Raw genomic sequence first — 21,649 nt, forward strand, 5'->3', positions numbered from 1 at the left:
AACAACAGATGTTTATTTCATCATATTGACTGGGGCCAGAGTCTAAGATGAAGGTGTTGGCAGGTTTGGTTTCATTCTGAGTCCTCTTGGTTTGTAGATGGTCATTTTCTCTCTTTGTCTTTACTTGGCCTTTCCTCTGCATCTGTTGTCTGTGTCATAATCTCTTCTTCTTACAAGACACTGGGTGTATGAGATTAGGTCCCACACTAAAGACCTAATTTTAACGGATTTATTTCTCTAAATACCTTATGTCTAAATACAGAGATGCATTTCTGTCTGAAGTACTGGGGGCTAGGTCTTCAACATATAAATTTTGGGGTACAGAAATAAGTTTTATAAATTACATGTGGACCAACTTTAAAACTCAAGGAATTTCAATTTATGAAATTCAGTTTAATATTATTATTATGGTATATCACCAAGTAGAGTACCTACCTGGAGGCATGAAGCCTCCTGCAACTTTGTCTTGTATTTATTTATTATTACTTTATTTATTTATTTATTTTTGAAAAAGTGTCACTCTCTCACCCAGAAGAGAGTGCAGTGGAATCCAGTGGCGTGATCTTGGCTTACTGCAACCTCCGTCTCTGGGGTTCAAAGGATTCTCCTGCCTCAGCCTCCCGAGTAGCTGGGACCACAAGCATGAACCACCACTCCCAGCTAATTTTTGTGTTTTTAGTAGATACAGGGTTTTACCCTGTTAATGAGGCTGGTCTCAAACTCTTGACCTCAGGTGATCTTCCCACCTTTCCTCCCAAAGTGCTAGGATTACAGACATGAGCCACCACGCCCTGCCTGTACACTCTTTTTTAAAAAACAAATTTGATTGTGTATATTTAAAGCATATTACATGACTTTATGGGATACAGATAGTGAAGAGGTTACTGTATTGAAGCATACAAACATAGCCATCATTTCAAACATTTATCCATTTTTTTGTTTTTGTGGCAAAAGCAGCCAAAATCTACTCATGTAGCATGAATTGCTAGGACAATTTTATTAGCTATGGTACTCACGTTGTGCATTAGATCTCTAAACTTGTTCTTTCTGCATTTCTGCTACTTTATTTCCTCTGATTAAAGCCTCTATGCTTTAACATGTGTGTACATGTGTGTGCATTTCATATAAATATATCTTAATACAAATAAGGAGAGTCATAGGGAGAAACTCGCACCTTTGTGTTCCAAATTAGGCAAAAGAAAATTGTGATTGAATGGTATCAAAGGCCCACATTCCTGTCCTGAACAAAGTGGCAAAGTGGGTCAGCTCCATCTGACCATCCATGCAGAAGATGCTCCAAGATGAGACTAAACAGATATTTTTAAGTTTCATTTTATTTTTAATTGGCAAACAATAATTGTATGTATTTGTAAGGTACAATTTGATTGTAAGATACTGATTGAACTTTTCTGCATCTCCCTTCTCCCATTCATCTCCTAAAGAGCTGAGCCAAACTGTATATTCTAGGACCCAAACTGTACATACTAGGGCCCAAGCTGCATATACTATTAAATAATTCTATCTTTGACAGTGAGATAAAATGCATATGGATAATACTTGAGTACCACGTGGCACTGATATTGATACAGAATAAAGGGGAATTATTATCCTTTATACTCCATTTCCTTTTATACTAAAATTTATTTCACAGTGCAATAAGATATAATACATATAGAGTCTGGCTATGTTTTAGTGTTCTAAATTTGAACAACGGCAGCAATGACAATGGTGACAACAAAAACAATATATATATTTTTCTACCCAGTGTTGTGTGTTTTCCCCATCTAAAGAATATACAAACAGACACAGACTTTTTTACTGATTTGTCCAATGGCAAAATGCTTACGACAATTTAAATGAAGACATTCTAACTCAACCTCATGTACGTATCTTCTACACCAGGAGTTAGCAATTTCTTAAAAGGCCAGACAGTAAATAGTTTCAGTATTGCAGTTTTTGAAGTCTCTGTGGTATCAACTCTGCCATTTCAGCATTAAAATAGCTATAAATGTTACATAAATGAATAAGCCTAGCTGTGGTCCAATAAACACTGAAACTTGAATTTGATTTAATATAATTCTCATGGTTTATAAAATAGTATAATTTGTAAACATTAAAAAATTCTAACAAAGGAAACGTGGCACATATACACCATGGAATACTACACAGCCATAACAAACGATGAGTTTGTGTCCTTCATAGGGACATAGATGAATCTGGAAACCATCATTCTCAGCAAACTGACACGAGAACAGAAAACCAAACACCACATGTTATCACTCATAGGCGGGTGTTGAACAATTAGAACACTTGGACACAGGGAGGGTAGCATCACACACTTCAGTCAGTTGAGGGGGGTTAAGGGAGGGATAGTGGGGTGTGGGGAGGGATAACAAGGGGAGAAATACCAGATATAGGTGATGGGGGGATGAAGGCAGCAAACCACCTTGCCATGTATGTACCTATGCAACAATCCTGCATGATCTGCACATGTACCCCAGAACATAAAGTACAATGAAAACAAAAAATTCTTAACTCATGGTTAATAAAAATAAAAATATAAGCACTGAGCCAGATTAGGGACACAAGTCACACTTTGCAAACCATTGTTCTGCACTGTATTTATGCTGATATTTTGAACACAGGTTATTTTTTGTTTTGTTTTGTTTTAGATTGTTTTCTTTTGGTCTTTGATAAGTTTAACATTCCTTTACACTTTTTGTGTAATTTATTTTTTCAATTTAAACAACTTTGATTTTTGTATAGATATTATAGTGTGACATCATTTGTGTATCATTTGAACTTTTTGCATCATTTAAATTTTTCTCTGTTCTTTCCTATTAATCCATCATAGTAGAAAAATAACTCACAGCAACTACAAGATAATTTTAAAAGCAAATGATACAGTACTACAGTAACCATCTTAAGGTATTTATCATAGTATTTCAAAATATACTTTTATATCTTTTAGCGTATTACGAGGATATAACTGGTGAAGTAATAGTGGACATCTGAGTAATGAATACTTGTATCTTCACAATTTTGTGAAATTGTTCTGTATAAATATTATTTTGACTCTGTTTAGTATGTTACATAAAGTTAAAATTGTTTATGTAAGAACAGGAATCACTGCTTTAATCAATATTTAAATTCTCTTTTAATTGAATTTGCTTTAGCTAATATTCTTTGAGAATTACAATCAAACTGAGGACAATTTCAGTCCTGACAAAGGAAATAGCTCAAATTTTGGCCTTGGCTTTGTATTCTAGCTTAAAGCAATTTAGTCAATCAGAACTAAGTTAAAACTTAGTTAGTTAGAAACTAAGGACCTCTCACCAATGATAGCATGATAAAGAAAAAAAATTCCAAGGTTACTAAGAAATAACTTGTTTGGAAGAACCAATTTTGCACAACTTATGGCACAATTCATATATGATGTCTAAGATCATTCACATAGGAATTTAAAAAATACTGCCTATGCTTTAAAGAAAATTTACTTTCATGTTTTTCAGTATAATTAATGATAGAAATATATAAACATGATTATATTGCTTAGAAAGAGAATATTACATATCTTGAGAAGAAAATGATCTGCTTTAGATATGCCCACAGATGATAGACTGGAAAGGGAAAATGTGGCACATATACACCATGGAATACTATGCAACCATAAAAAATGATGAGTTCATGTCCTTTGTAGGGACATGGACGAACCTGGAAACCATCATTCTCAGCAAACTGACAAGAACGGAAAATCAAACACCACATGTTCTTACTTATAGGCGGGTGTTGAACAATGAGAACACATGGACACAGCAGGGAGCATCACACACTGGGGTCTGTGGTGGGGAAATAGGGGATGGACAGTGGGGGGTAGGGAGTTGGGGAGGGATAACATGGAGAGAAATACCAGATATAGGTGATGGGGATGGAGGTAGCAAACCACATTACCATATATGTATCTATGCAACAATCCTGCATGTTCTTTACATGTACCCCAGAACCTAAAAGGCAATAAAAAATATATATATATAAACAAAATATATATATATGATAATATATATATATAAATAAAAGTAAAGCTTGTAATGTGTAAAATTTCATTTTAGCACATTTAATAACTTAAAAACTGACACATGACATTTAATAAATTACCAATATATTTTACATTAATTACTGATATTTTAAAAAATTTAAGTTGGCATATATCACTTTTATTAGAATTTTTATATTTTTAACTCTTACATATGAAGAAACAGAAACTAAGACCATCCAAATGATACTTGTGATCACATTAAATATAAATAGTTTTTGTCATTCCTTTCCTCCTACTTTTTCCTTCTTGTTTTTCTCTATCTGTATCAACTGGGAGGAAGGGATGGACAATTTTTAGAAATATAATCAGAGTATGAGGTAGACAGAATCCTGTCACTAAAACAATCATCTTTCTACAATATATACACATATCAAAACAGCACCTTGAATCCCACAGACAGATACAATTACCATTTGTAAATTAAGTTGTTTTTAAAATACTAAGAATATAATAACACTTCTCCTCACAAATCACTTCCCTTCTCTTCCAATCACTTTCTCTCTCCACACAAACCAATCAACAATTCCACTTTCATGGTTCTCAAGAAAAAAAATAGCATCCTTATATCCTCTCATTTTTAAGAGAAAATGAAAACTATTTTCCAGCACAGGTCCATGCTAACTTGCTAAGGGGATATCTATTGCTATTTAAGTTTCAGATTTTAAGTAATTTAAAGGGTTAAAATAAAATCACGCACATGGTTGGAGGCTTTTCTTAAGCAGATCATTTTCCTTTCTCCAAGAAATGTGAGAATCTATTGCTAAATAACATCATTTTTAAAAATATTTATGTCATAAAAGCACCTTTAGTCACTTTCTTGGTCCATGAGAGGTTTTAGCCATTTTGTTTTCATGAGTTTGACTATAGTCTATTTCAATTTACAGTATTCCCTGTGAAAATTTCAATAAAATTGCACCTAAGTTGGCATCCCCAGGTCTAACTTTAGAAGAAAATGTATTATGATGCTTTAGGCATTGGGAATATATTTCTCATCTTATTTTGTTGATAATACAATAAACTGTTTCTGTTTTCAAATATCCTATTATGTGATCAGGCTGATTCTACTTCATCTGAATTTTTTAAGGTCACTAAAGATGTTTCTGGCAGTTTGTTGATTCTATATTTTATATGTGTGGCTGTAATTTTACTTTTATTTTGCCATGCCTTTATTGCTACCTTGTAACTGATGTTAGAAAAGCCAGGGTTTAAGGGCAGAAATTCATTATACCAATGTAAATTTCATCAGACACATTGATACTGCTGACAGGTGGCAGGTCATCAATAATAATAACCGCTTCTGACAATACCAAGTGGCTCTTTTATGATATTTTGTCCTAGCCAATTTTTACTTACCATTTGTCATTCAAAGAATAGTTTCTTGTAGGAATAATGAATATTGATGCACCATTTACAACACCATTTTGTTTATCAGAATTCTTCCTCTTCACTCCTTTATAATCTGATTTGTGGGCCTTTTGCTTTTATTATGCTATTCCTTTTGAGGTGGTATACAGTATGTTTAAAGTAGATAATTCTATTGATCGATCACAACCAATATTTGAAAAGAGTTATTAAATTCTATTAAATACTTGTCAATTCGCCTAAACAACTGCTGTTTTCCAAACAGGAAACAAAGCTATTGATTAGCGTAATGAAAAATGTGACACTAATATACACACAATATGATGTGAATAAAATCAGAAATGCCTTTTTTTCAATTTATGAAAGATTGCTAGTCTTGTAAGTGTAGATAATCTCTACGTTAAAAGAAAAAAAAAAAAGACAGTAAAATCTCTATCTCCCCTTTTAGGGACAAGCAAAGCAAAGGAATAATATCACTTATTCTTAGTGCAACCAAATAGAAGAAAGTTTGGATCTTCAAATAAGACATGGGTCTTTTCCCCTCCAAGTTGATGTTATTAGGAGGGGAGATTTTGGGGAGTTGATAAGGTCCTTGGGGCAGAGCCCTTGTGAATAGGATTAGTGTCTTATGAAAGAGGCCAAAGAGATTCTCCTCTCCCCTTCTGCAATGTGAATTTCTTTTGTGTGAGAAAGTGAGTTGTACCAGACACGAGATCTGCGGGCACCTTGATCTTGGACTTTCCAGCCTACAGAACAGTGAGAAATAAATTTCTGTTGTTTATAAGCCAACCAGTCTATGCTAGTGTTTTTTTAAATAGTAGCCCAGACAGAAGATATTGAGATAGGCCGTGAAAGGTAAACCTTTAATCCACACACCAGAAAGAAACATATGAGATATCTGTTAAAAAGAAAAAAAAAAAAAAATACGTCCAAACAATGAAACTTGAGAGAAGTTGGGAAGTCGGTAGATTAAAATGACAGTTTTATAGGTTATGGGGCTCTGGTATGTCATAGAAGCATTCTTGGTCTCAATTTTCTCTATTAAAAAGTATGGAAAATTTTCTTAGCATGCACAGTATCTCCATGAATTACATAGTGTTTTAAATCTGTACCATGGTATTTACAATAATAGGTGTCCAATAACTATCATCTACTATTGTTGTTGGTATTGTTTTTGTTATTTTTTGCACGTACCTTTGATAGAATTTGCTATGAAGGCCTGTTATCTTATAATGCAAGTCTTCCATCAAAAGAGATTGCATTATTTTATAGAGTAAGATGAATGCTGTATTTTCCCAGAAGAAAATAATGTCAACCACAGAAACAAATGTTCTGGCTTAAACTATCAGGGTAGAATATCATTCAAAGCATTACTCTTCAGATATGTAATATTGGAAATCAGATAATCCCATAGTCACAGAATGCCTAGACATCTTCTATAATTGTAAAATAAATGATTATGTCTTCATCTCTGCTCTTCCAATTTTATATCCTATTACTGCTCCATTTATTCTCCTCAGGAAAAAAAAAAAAAAACAGTGCTTTTCCTTTCCATTGTACCCTAGGTGGTACTATGTCTTCAAAAATTCATTGGAACACTCTTGATTGTTCCAAGAATCAAGAACCAAACATAGAAAGATACTACAGAGGAAAAACAGAAAAAAAATCTGCAACATGTAGATTCCTACGTGTCTGTCCTTCTTTGTCATCATTTATTTGCTTTAGATCATGTCTCCTCGCAATGCTATCTCTTTGTTTTCTCAAGTAATAATGTCTGTTAGGTGAAATTCTCACATAAAGCGTTGGCCCACACTTTTTTTTTCCAGTTTTTGTAACTTGTCTCCTTCTTCTTTTGGAAGCAAACACATCCCTGCAGGCAAAGTTAAATCTAATATATACTGCTGTATTGTAGTGTATTTTTCCCCCTCTAAGACAGTGATGATATATTCAATTACTCTTAAAAAAATCTTTACAAGACTCTAATGTTTTCGCTAATATTTACTTTTAGAAGTTCTATAGCATTATTTTTGTTCTGCTCTTTTTGTCTGCAGTTTATTTTGTATACTATGTAATTAAGGCTGTACAATTTCCTACACATCATTTTCCCCAATAATTTAATATTACATTTCTGTCATGAACAAAAATATCTTTGTGACTTTGTAGCCTACCACACAATGCTAATAACAATTTATTTTTGTTAATTATTATTATTTCCAAATATATTTTGACTACTTTTATGCATTTTTCTGTAGATGAATTTGGCATTAATATTTCCATTTTTTTTCTGATTAACATTTGCACAGCAAATCTCAAACCATCCTTATGTTTTATCAACCTGATAAGTTAGTTTTTATTGTTATTTTGTATGATTAATTTTTACATTCAGAATATTCACAAGAAGAGAAATAACTGGCTTTCTTTCAAAAATTGATATTCTGTTGCAGCAATGAGAAAATGTCCTCCAATTTTTAGCAGTTACTAAGGTTTTTTTTTTAGACATTTTGATAAACATACATATACATAAAAACATATCTTTGAAAATAATTGTTAATGTTTTATATTTGTTTAATATACAGCTGTTATCCTACAATATGGTAAAAATAAAAGCAATATGTAATTGTACCCTACAAATGTAATGCTGCAAAAAATTCCTCCTCATTCATTTAAAAATCATAAGCAGATTACTATGGTATGTGAATAATAGAGAATATATACATGAAATTTATTTTTATAACGACATAGAATTTGAGTAAAAAATAATCTGACATGCATTAATGATGCAGATAATAGTTGTGTGTATAGTAATATCTTATAAATGAATGGTGAAACTCACAAAGTTTGTATTTCTTTTATATGGACAAGTCAATTTTCTTTTTGTATGTGAATATGAGTTTCTAACTGTGTATGAACCAGCATGTACATTGATAGGTTTCCCTAATATTATATGCAATTAAATCTTTATTCTGTCTATCTCTTTCTTCCTCTCTCTCTCCCTCTCTTTGACTCTCCCTCTCTGTCACAAACACAAACAGTGAATGATTCATACCCTACTAAGTTGCAAAATAACTAATTTTACAAGTTAAAAGGAGGAATTATGAAAATGTAGTTTCTTTGAAAACAGCAAAACTGATGAACCATACACAAGCTTTTTGTGAGTGAAGATTTTCAAACACAGGGAGCCATTAGAAAAGTATGTTTTTTGTACACAAATTCTCAATGCAAATGGTGCATCAAAAGCAGGATTTTGGCTGCTAAAATATACGAGGTATGAACGGAATCTTCAGGCTGAGTGAAACACTCAGAGCTTGAAGGTGAACATAATGAAAACTGCAATATAACTCTTTAATTGACCATATACAAGAGACTTTAAAAAATAGACATGACAATATCCAGAGAGTCTGATAAAGTGGTCTGGTGTGAATCTACAAGTATCATTTAATGTTCCCCCGGGACTTCTGCTTCCAGAAAGATGGAGTAGAAGTATTTTCCTCTACATTTTCTGCTACTTAAACCTAAAATTCCTGAGCATATTATATAAAACATACGTAAGAAGACCCTGGAGAGTTGGGAGATGGCAGATCAGCTAAGTACATCATGACCTGAGAAACAATACAGACTGTTTCCTGTTCTGTTTGCTTTGTTTCTGTTGTTTGCTTTTTATTTGCTTGATTTTTTCCTTTGCTTCATATATCCCAGATATAGTAATGGATAAGCCAAAAACCCAGAAACACCAATGATGTAAACAGAAAGCTACAATGAAAGCCGGATCTCTGCAGCCAAAGACCAATGAAAGAGCAACTTACCAAGACAAAATACTTTTAAAATGTAATTGCCTTTCTTCAGTCATATAGCAGAGAAAATGTGGCTTTAACTCTCCCTTGCCAGCAAAGACCAAATGGGAACAAAGACCTCCTCCCTCATCAGATGGTAACTTGGTCCACTACCTTACCCGAGTATGGCTATTATCTAAAAGACAAATGATAGCAAGTGGTGGTGAAGGTGTGGAGAAAAGGGTACCTTTGTGCACTGTTGGTGGGAATATAAATTAGTATAACCATTATGAAAAACAGGTTGGAATTCCTCCAGAAAAATTAAAAATGGAATTAGCATGTGATTCAGAAAGCCCACCTCTGGGCATATACCTAAAAGGGTTGAAATCAGTATACTAAAGAGATACCGTCGCTCTTACGTTATTTTCGGCATTATTCACAATAGCTAAGTTATGGAAGCAACTTGGGTGTCCATCATGGAATGAAAGGATAAATAAAATGTGATAGATATACTCAATAAAATACTATTTGGCCATAAAAATGTAAGAAATTCTGTCATCTGTAAAACGTGGATGAACCTAAGTGCAAGCCAGACACAGAAAGGCAAATACCAATGATCTCACTTACATGTGGAAACTAAAAAGTTTAACTCACAGAAGTAGAAAGTAGAATAGTGGTTGTAAGAGGCTGGGGAAGGACGCTGGATGGGAAAAGGAGAGACTGATCAAAATTTCAATTAGGAAGAATACGCTTTATGGATATATTCACATCACAGTGATTATAATATATATCAATGTACTATATATTTCAAAATTACTGAAAGAGTAGATTTTTAAATGTTTTGATCACAGACAAAAAGTAAGTACGTGAGGTGATGGATTTATTAACTAGTTGGATTTATTGATTCCACAATGTAAACATATCAAAACATCACATTGTATCCCATAAATATATAATCAAATATAATTATTATCTGTCAATTAAAATAAAATGAATAAATACAACAATCAATTTTTAAAAGAGGAGGCTGAGTACAGAGCTGGTTCTCTGATTACCATCTGGTGGTAACAAGGCCACCCATCCGTGTTGTCAGTGGAGACCAATTAAAAAGCCTGATCTGCTACTTCCATCTGGTAGTAATAGGAGTCCTTTTTCACACTGTCTAGAGTGGCTACAGAGGCTACATCAGTTTAATATTCAGTCAATGTCAGAGCAAAGAAAACTATCAGGGTGAAGAAGGACACTGCAGAAAAATAAAAAGGTTGATCCACCCAGAATATTTAGTAGTTCTAAATTCACCATACAGCAGAGCTTCCAAATATGTAAAGCAAAAGCTGATACAACCGAAAGAATAGACAAATTTCCAATGATAACTGGGGACTTCAACATATCTTGCTTAAAAGTTAACAGAACAACTAGACAGAAAATTAGCAAGGATATAGAACTGAACATCATCACCAAACAACAGGAGCTAATCAACACCAAGCATACCACCCAACAATAACACAGATTTTTTTTTCAAACACCCAGGGAACATATGAATAAACTACAGCCAGGGTCATTAAAATTATTAAAACATTGAAATAATTATAGAGCATGTTCTTGAACTACAGTGGAATCAAAATCAAAAATCGGTAATATATGATAACAAGAAAATCTCCAAACACTTGGAAACTAAGCACACTTCTAATAGTCCTAGGTTCAAATGAACAGACAACCCAAGGGAATCTGAAACTTTCACTGAGTTGAATCATAAAGAGAATACAACATAAAAATATGTAGGACACTGATAAAGCAATGTGGAGAGGGAAGTTTATCACACTAAAAACATATAAAAAAACTAAAATCATCAGATAAATTATCCAAACAATTATCTCGATAACTTAGTAAAAGAGAAGCAAACGTCCCAAAGCAAATATCAAACAGAAAGAATTGAAAAACACAAAAGAAAAATCCATAACATTGAAAATAGAAAGATAATAGAGAAAATCAATGAAAAAAAGTTGGTTCTTTGTAAAGAAACTGAACTCATAATTCAAAGCACCCCTCAGCTGTAAGAGCAGTGGGCTCCCCTCTGGCCCAGGGCAAGTCCAAGAGTCATGTCTTGGAATTACAGACCCCCAAGACCCGGCTTTTTGTTTTACCCCACTTTGGCCACGCTGGTACCTAAGGTGCAATGCAAAGTCCCCTTGACTTTTCCCTCTGCTTTTCTCAAGCAGTTTTACCCCATAGCCACCACAGCTGATAATATGTAACTCTTACCTGAAGTCAGCAATTCTGAGGCTCAGCCAAGGCCCTTGATGAAGTTCCCAAGTACTGTTGCTGGTTTTTCAGGGCTCAAAGGCTCTTCAGTCAGCAGATGATGAATGCTGCCAGGATCAGCTCCTTTACTTCAAGGAAGTGGAGTCCAGCCTGGTCCAGGGTGTGTCTAGGAATGTTGTTTGGGAGCTAGGGACCTCACTCCGTCTGGTGCCCCTGTTCTGCTATACCTGAGCTGGTATTTAAGATGCAAGAGACAGTCCTTCCTGCGCTTCCACCACTTCTCCTCAAATTGGTAGAAGGTGTGTCTTTTGGAGCCACGAGGCTATGAATCCTGGGATTAGGGGAGGGGCAAAGCTAGCTGCTCTAGCTCTGTTCCGGGTATGTCACGTGCACCCTCTGGTCCACTGTCTCTGGTGCTAGTTTAGCACTAGGACTTGCCTAAGAATTGCAGTTCTCAGGGCCTAAACTGCCTTTAAGATTTTGTTGGGTACAAAGAGTGCTGTAGTGCTTGGTGGTGAGGTTTGCAAGCACTCAAGTTCAGACCACTGGGATCAGCCATTCCCCTCTTGCAAGAGCTGGTTTAAATGCTTTCTGCATGGGCAGGTGTCAGCTGATTTGGGTCTGGCTTTGGTTTCAGCTCTAACAGGACAGCACTGAATTCAATGACTCACAATTGCTGTGTTCTTTCTCCCCCGGTGTTGGCAATTAAGGACTGTTTTTTTTATCTCCTTGGTGACTCAAAGACATGAAGACCAGGTGCTATGAGTGCTCACCTGATTTTTGGTTCTTATTGAGATGCTTTTTTCTGCTTATATTATCTTTAACTTGACGTCCTTGGGCGGGCAGGAATTGGTGAAGCTTTCTATTCCACCATCTTGCTCCCTGTTGCCCATTGTCCTCAGCTGAATAGCCTTTGTAGATTAGACAGCAGCCAGAAAGTATCAAGTCAGGATTGGAACTCAGATAGTCAAAATCCACAACCCACTCTCTTAATCTTTACATTGTATTGTCTTGCCACAAACTTGGCACGGCATCATAATACATGCTTATAGTCTCCTTTTCTTGTAAGTAATATATTCTTGCATGTTTCCTTTATGCTTTTGTCCATTCACTTAATAATTATTAAGTACATATTATGTTAGTAGGGCCATTGAGGAAGCAAACACTAGGACCAAGATAAAAAAACAAGATGTTTATTCCCAGCAAAATGTGAAAACAAAACAAAAAAGGAGGGGTGGGGAGTGGGGAGAAAGCAGGGTTGAGAAAGCAGCATCTTCAGACAGTGAAGCAGGTATAACAACCACAAAAGGAAGGTGGGTGGAAATAGGATCAACCAGTGAAAGCCTCAGAGTACATGGGTAGATGTAATCAAGTGTAGGATGATCTAGCATAGAGCTTAGGGGAAATGTTTATTAGGTGGGCTGTAGTTCCCACCATCATCAGTCACTGACAGGCTGCTTAGGAGAGCAACCTCTGGTCAAAATCTGAGATAAACTATGAAGGCACAAACAGTTGAAGGTTATGAACTAATTTCACTTTTGACAACTCAAAAGCAAGCTCTTTTTTTTGTAGATCTGAGCAGGATACTTCAATTGCTGCCACAAAAACTATGTACTGAAAATAGTGCCAAATGCTAGGAATTCAATTACAAGCAAGTGAAAACACCTCTTTAAGACACATTAATAAAACAACAGCAACAGAAAGTACACATTTGCAAACACAGTAAGCACGATAAAGGATATACCTAGTACTATAGCAACACTTTGAGAATTTGCATAGTTAGATCTCAGGGTATTTTTTTTTCCAGAGGAAAGAAAAGCTAAGTAAAAATAGGAAGAAGTTTTTCAGCCAGAATGAACAGAGCCTGGAGCATCTATGTCAACAGGGAGAAAGGTTTGTGTGAAACTTGAGAGATGAATATTTTCACTAGAGCAAGAGTAAAAGTATAGTAGAAAATAAAGAGCTTATAGGCCCCATATTTAGGATTTTTCATAACTGTAAAAAATAAAGCAAATCATAAGCATTTGTAGACAATTAGCTATTTATTTTCAAGAAAAGTAGACTATTTAATTTTAAATATATCCCATAATATAATTAACCCAACCATTATTAGACAATTAAGTTGTATTTCTTAATTTATAAATAATGCCTCATTGAATATCATTATATTTTTATTATATCACGTATTACATCTATAAGATAAATATGCAGCGGTAAAATTACTCATCAAAGTATATGACACGTTATGGTTTTGAGGCATATTTCACAAACAAGACCATAAACAAAGATACTAACATAAAAGAAAAAATCTGTTTCTACAAATTATCTTGTAATTTTCCCAGGAAAAATAGTTTTGTTTTTTTTTTAATATGTTATCCTAGTCCTTGTCTATTTGAGTAGCAACTATCTTGACTTTTCAATATTGAGCTGTGGAATCATTGACTATTAACCACCTGGGAACATACTTCATAGACTTATACATGTAAGAATATATAGTTTGATTGTAAATCAATATCTGAAATTCAAAGCACATGCCCTTTTAATTTGTGCGCATTCTTGAAAGTATTTCTAGCTCAGCAATCCCCAGCGTGTATCTTTTGATTGGCAAGGACATGGACTGGCTGTGCCTCAGGACCAGCTACTTGGAGGGATGACTTTCAATCTTTTCAAAGAGCCGTTTTTAAGTATAGCACATAGCCTATATCATATGATGGGACATCCCAAAATAATAAATTGAGAAAACCAAGCTAGATATTTTTGAGGGTTTCAACAACAAACAGACACTTACACTGTTGGAGATACACAATCTTTTATAAAATTTTTATTGTGTGTATTTTAGTTGTGCAATATGTTTTGAGATAGATGTATATATGTGGTGAAATGGTACAACAGTTAAGTAAATTAATACATTTGTCTCACTGATATAATCTTATATTTTCTCTTGACCTTATAAAATAATCATTTTCCTTGCTGAAATTAATTCCTAATTAATATTTTAATATATTGGCAATTTCCTGATGAGTAGATATACCATTAACTGGTCCCTTTATAGTATACTTACAATATTTATAATATAATTAACAATATACTTCTCCTGTATAAAGTTTTTTTCATTGAAATAGTATAAATACATATACAAATTATTTTATTTTTATACTATCAAAAATATGTTTTATATTTTAAATAATTCCCTCTACTCACAAGTGACAAATATTTCGTCTTTTATATATTATTATTCGATATAATGATATTAATCCTGTTTGAGAAGAACCTGTCAATCACATTTTATGAAAAAGCATTAAACCACTCAATGTCTTATGTTTACTTAATTTATAATTTTGCAATGCATTTTATATTATTTTTCTCACTTAAGATTAAAGAATTGTGAAATAGTCAAGATATGCGATGAGCTGATTTGTCTATCAATAGAAGAATGAATTAAGAAATATGGTCTATATACACAATGAATACTATTTAGCATTAAAAAAGAAGAAAATCTTGTCATTCGTGACAAAATGGATGAACTTGGAGGACATTATGTTAAGAAAAATAAGCCAGACACAGAAAGACAAACACAACATTATCTAATTTATGTGTGGAACCCAAAATAGCCAAATTCATAGTAGCAGAGAGTAGAACGTTAGTTACTAGGGGCCAGGAAGGGAGATTAGGGAGATATCGTCAAAGGTTACTAAATTTCACTTACACAGGAGGAACAAGTTCAAGAGCTCTATTGTATACATAGTAACTATAGTTAATACTCAAAAATTGCTGATACTTCAAACTATACTACAAGGCTACAGTAATCAAAACAGCATGGTACTGGTACCAAAACAGAGATATAGACGAATGGAACAGAACAGAGGCGCCGGAGACAACAAAACACATCTACAACCATCCAATCTTTGACAAACTTGAAAAAAACAAGCATTGGGGAACGGAGTCCCTGTTTAATAAATGGTGCTGGGAAAACTGGCTAGCCATGTGCAGAAAGCAGAAACTGGACCCCTTCCTGACACCTTACACTAATAACACCATAAATACCCTAGAAGAAAACCTAGGCAAAACCATTCAGGACATAGGCATAGGCAAGGACTTCATGACTAAAACATCAAAAGCATTGACAACAAAAGCCAAAACAGACAAATGAAACCTAATCAAACTCCACAGCTACTGCACAGCAAAAGAAACAGTCATTAGAGTAAATCAGCAACCAACAAAATGGGAAAACATTTTTGCAATCTACGCATCTGACAAAGAGCCGATATCCAGATTCTACGAAGAACTAAAACAGAGTTACAAGAAAAAAACAAACAAGCCCATTCAAAAGTGGGCAAAGGATATGAACAGATATTTTAGAAAAGAAGGCATGCACGAGGCCAACAAACATATGAAAAAATGCTCATCATCACTGGTCATCAGAGAAATGCAAATCAAAACTACATTGAGATACCATCTCACACCAGTTAGAATGGCGATCATTAAAAAATCTGGAGACAACAGATGCTGGAAAGGATGTGGAGAAATAGGAAGACTTTAACACTGTTGGTGGGAGTGTAAATTAGTTCAAGCATTGTGGAAGACAGTGGGACAATTCCTCAAGGACCTAGAAATAGAAATTCCATTTGACCCAGCAATCCCATTACTGGGTTTATATCCAAAGGATTATAAATCGTTCTACTATAAGGACACATGCACACGAATGTTCATTGCAGCACTGTTTACAATAGCAAAGACTTGGAACCAACCCAAATGTCCATCGATGATAGACTGGACAGGGAAAATGTGGCATATATACACCATGGAATATTATGCAGCCATCAAAAATGATGAGTTTGTGTCCTTTGTAGCGACACGGATGAACCTGGAAACCATCATTCTCAGCAAACTGACACAAGAACAGAAAATCAAACACCACGTTATCACTCATAGGTGGGTGTTGAACAATGAGAACACATAGACACAGGCAGGGTAGCATCACACACTGGTGTCTGTCAGGGGGAAATAGGGGAGGCACGGGGGGGGTGGGCAGTTGGGGAAAGATAGCATGGGGAGAAATGCCAGATATAGGTGATGGGGAGGAAGGCAGCAAATCACACTGCCATGTGTGTACCTATGCAACAATCTTGCATGTTCTTCACATGTACCCCAAAACCTAAATGCAATAAAAAAGAAAAAATAAATTGCTGAGAGTATTTTTCAAGTTTTCTAAACAAAGACAAGTATATGAGGCAATGCACAGTTAATTAGCTTAATTTAGCTATTCTACAACGTATACACGCTTTCAAAACATCATGCTGTACACCATAAATGTATACAAGATTTATTTGCCCATTTTAGTTTAAATATATATATTTTGAGATGGAGTCTTGCTCTGTGGCCCAGGTTGGAGTGCAGTGGTGCAATCTCAGCTCACTCCAACCTCCACCTCCCAGGTTCAAGTGATTTTCCTGCCTCAGTCTCCCAGGTACCTGGACTAGAGGTGTGTGCCACCACTCCCAGCTAATTTTTTGTATTTTTAGTAGAGATGGAGTTTTACCATGTTAGCCAGGATGATCTCGATCTCCAGACCTCATGATCCACCCACTTCAGCCTCCCAAAGAGCTGGGATTACAGGCATGAGCCACTACACCCAACCAAATATATAATTTTTTAAATAAAATGTAAAAAGGACATAACGAGTCACATAACTGGGTAAAACCAAACAGGGTGCTGGTGTTAAATTATTTAAGTATTTCCTACAAGTAAAATTATAAAATCAGTTTTCCAGGATTCACTTAATTTACAAGTCCAGAATGACTGATAACTAAACTTATGTGGTTAAAGTTAAATACCATATCAAATTAAAATTAAAATTTATAGAGTACATTGTGGAACATTTGGGGGCAGTACATATTTATGTTTTGAACTTTGCTTCCATCAACTGATTTTCAGCACTTGGCTATTTCTTTACACCTTGGTGTATTACATTACTGTGTTGAAATCTTTTTCTGAACTCTTCTCTCTCTCTCTCTCTCTTTCGCAATTTTTACAGTTTTTATGTGACATGTTCTTTAAACAGAAAAATGTCCCATTTCATTTCAATGTTTTCCTATATCTTAAGGTAAAGTTCTGCTGTTCCAAGTAGTCTTCAGCATATTTGAAGAAGCATCAATTTATTTTTTAACATAGAGCAATGTGAAACTTAGATCAATGTATTTGAAGAGATTTTTTTAATGTAAACCTTGGCAGAATGTTTCCAAATAATACTAATTGCCAATTTCAGCTATAGAAACTTTGTGGCTATGCAAATAACAGGTCCTAACCTATATTTCCTTGTTTAAGCAGAGGTCAAGACAAAATATTGTAATGCAGATTTTATTTGGGAAGTTCGTGACCCTTTGAGAATAGAAAAGAGCTGACATGCACCACTTTTTATTACATTTGTTTATTATGTGAGCACATGACACTATGTCTTCTTGTTTAATGATAACAGTAGTTTTATTTCTAAAACAAAGGTTCAAAGGAGAAAGGAATTTTGCCCTCTTTCTGTCCCCTGTGTTCCATGAGCAGTCTTTTAGAACTCCATGATAGTTGTTAAACTACTGCTTCTCAGCTTCAAATTCATTCTTGTATGCCCAGCTTTAAGATACTGAGAATGAACACATTCTTTTTTATGGCTGCCTAGTATTCCATGGTGAATATGAGCCACATCTTCATTATCCAGTCTATCATTGATGGGCATTTGGGTTGGTTCCAAGTCTTTACTATTGTAAATAGTGCTGCAATAAAAATACATGTGCATTCGTCTTTATAATAGAATTATTTATAATCCTTTGGGTATATACCTAGTAATAGCCTTTCTGGGTGAAATGGTAATTTTGGTTCTAGATCCTTAAGGAATTGCCACACTGTCTTCCACAATGCTTGAACTAATTTACACTCCCACCAACACATGGACCCAGGGAGGGGAACATCACACACTGGGGCCAGCCAGGGGGTCGGGGGGAAGGGGAGGGAGAGCATTAGGACAATTACCTAATGTATGTAGGGCTTAAAACTTAGATGATGGGTTGATAGGTACAGCACATCACAATGTCACATGTATACCTCGGTAACAAACCTGCCTGTTCTGCACACATATCCCAGAACTTAAAGTAAAATTTTTAAAAAAGATAAAAATAAAATAATTTTTTTTAAAAAGATACTGAGAATGGACACTGCAAATCACATTTGTTATTTGACAGCTTGTTGGGGTGGCTCCATGTTGGGTGCCACTGTTGGGGTCACCACCTGCAGGGATCTGTGCTGCAGACCCTGCCTCAACAATGGTTGAATAAAGTACACTGAAACACAGATATCATGCTTTGCAAGTTTGACTGAGTGTCAAAGCGGCTTGCAGATTTTCTGGGGAGTGTTGTAAACAGTTGCAACTGCCAGCCTTCCCCAGTCAGTGTGACTCTCATTTATTCAGTAAAGTTTAATTGACAAAGTCTTGAGTCAATACCACTAGAGGTTGAAGATTAAAAAACAGGTTCCAATGCCCAAAGCAAATACCATTAGTGGGTGATATCCCTGGCCTACTTCCCCTACAAGAGCCATCAGAATGATCAAAGGTTAATGTTAGAACCATGTGAGTAAATAAGTTTGTTAGGTAAACTCCCCACATTCTTTTGTTTCTGCTCTTTATTTAACTAAGGGGACAAGGCTGCCTTCAGCAAAGAACTATAGAGAAAAACCCTTAGGCTTTCCAATATTCTACAACTTTTTCTAATATTTTTTCTTAATATTTTTGCCACCACCCTGACTGAATCCCAACAGCTGACTTCCTCCTAGTCATGCCAATAGGAGGCAGGAGATGGAGAATGCAAGGCTGAAGTCAGTAGGAACTTCCTCCTTTCTGTTGGTTTTCTATTCCCTTCCATTTCCTATCAGCTGTGCTCCAGCTCCCCTGTTCATCTCATGAGCAAGGATTTGTTCCAGTAGCAACAAGGGCACCCTGTTTGCAGTTTTTCCCAATTTATAATGAACAACCCTCATTTTGCCTTTTCAGAGACAACAGCACTAGACAATTGCTGTCTGCTCTACAAAGATCTGGCTGCAGGCACACAGGGCCTCTTCTCTGAGCCTTGAGTTTATTATCATAATTTCAAATTTCTCTTCCCTTTAGTCGCCAGTTCTAAGAATAGTAGCTGTTAGGACTATCTCTATACTTTCATGTTCCCTTTTTGGCCTTGACAATCGCTTACATAGTTAACACTTATTGGTATCAAATTCTGTTGGTTAAAGTAAATGGCATGATTTCTAGCCCCTGACTGCATTCTCACTGAAATAAGGTTTTTCACATTTTTCTCTTCAGTGACACTTTGTGGGCTATTATCACACACAGGCAGAATCCATTTGCTTTTGTTGTTTATTCCTAAATGTATGCTATATGTGCAGTGTGTAGCATCTGATTGAGTGCTGTCCTCAGTGTTAGGATAAAGCAATGACCTCTATAATCCTTTCCTCCACAGCCCAGTGTGTAATAAGGAGATAGGCAAGTTAACCAGCAATGAAAACAGTGCCTTGTTTGGTTATAGGTAAGGTGTAGGGTGTTATAAGAACAAATCTAGTTGTTACAGGGTTCAGAGAAAATCTCCCCTCAAAAAAGTGTCAACATGAATAAAGAGTTACTTACAAATAAATAACTGCATGCATAATAATATACATGGAGCTCAAAAACTGTCAGTGAACAGGAAGAATCTAAAGAGAAAGAAATAAGTTAATTTCCCTCAACATTTAAACCAGCAATTTTTCTTCAATAATGGTTCTAAAATTGCTAAAGCATGTACATGTGACTCTGTGCCAAAACTATAACTTGACAGGACCAGAAGCTACAGCATCTTCAGTATTCTGACACCGAATTTTACAACTTGTTCCTGAAGCTCATATGTGTGTGTGTGTGTATATATATATATTCCTCTTCCTATGTTTGTTGAGGGATAGGCATATACCTTCAAAGCAACATGTTATCACATTGACCTTTTCAGAAATTCAGGTGCCACATCACCACTGAGTGAACGGCATCAATTATTTCACAGTGAACCTCCCATATACTCTAACATTGACAATCACAGTGGGCCAGGTACTTCTATGATTATGTTATTTAATCTTTACAACAGCCCTCAGTGTTTCATAATATTACTCCTACTTTAGGCCTAATAAAACTGAGGTTCACTAAATTGAAGACAAGTATCCAAATGATGAAGCTACAGAGTTCCTCAACTACAAGGAACTTTGTCCTTCTTCCTTTTCTTCTTTCTTCTCTTCATCTTTTCCTCCTTTCCTACTGCTTTCCTTCCTTTCTTATTTATTTTTATTTGATGGAGATTATAAGAGGCTTTTGTTCAAAACTGCTGCGTAATTTATATACAGTAAAATTCACCCCTTCTGCTACTACCCTCAGAATGTTTTATTTAAATTTTCTGAGTTTTAACAAACGTATACAGTAATGTAACCATCATCACAATCGGAATAGTTCTATCAATCACCCCTGTAAAACTCCTTTCTCTTTTCTTAGACCGACCCTCAATGCACACCCGTGTGGCAGAGTCTTCTGTCTGTTACCAGTGGCTTATAGCTTCTATTCCACAGGATAGTGAATCCCTGGGAAGCTAAGTGCTTTTCTGATCACTAGTTGCTCCCTCCTCTAGCAAAGCTGTCCTCCCTCTCCAGCCCTTTCCCCAGTCTTTCTCATGAGGTCCAAGGAGCCTGGGAATGGGTACAAAATGCCCTGTGTCTGCAGATCCCAGGATTCCTATACTCTCACAGTAGCTCACGCTCTCTCTTTACCAATTCTTTAAAAATTTAGCTGAATTATTCATTTTAATTTCTACAGTGACAGTGTCTTCCTCTGGGGCTCTAATTCAGGTTAGCTAGAGCTGACTTTCTGTCTCCACTTGAAGATGCATGGCTTAGATTTCAAACAAGTGGATGCCATGTGACCTCAGCCCTCTGTTGGGTTCAATAAATTATGGCTTTGTAAATAATACAGCTTTGTCTTGTTGGTAGGGATAGATTGTTAGGACAAGAGTCTCTTTCTGATTTTCTTCATCTTAAGCAAAAGGTGGAAGTGTCTTTAATTTTTAATATTTAAAACTAAGGCAGACACTAAGGCACGACATACATTTGAGACCAA

This window comes from Cebus imitator, unplaced genomic scaffold (genome assembly GCF_001604975.1).
Source record: "Cebus imitator isolate Cc_AM_T3 unplaced genomic scaffold, Cebus_imitator-1.0 Scaffold51, whole genome shotgun sequence".
Classification (NCBI taxonomy): Eukaryota; Metazoa; Chordata; class Mammalia; order Primates; family Cebidae; genus Cebus; species Cebus imitator.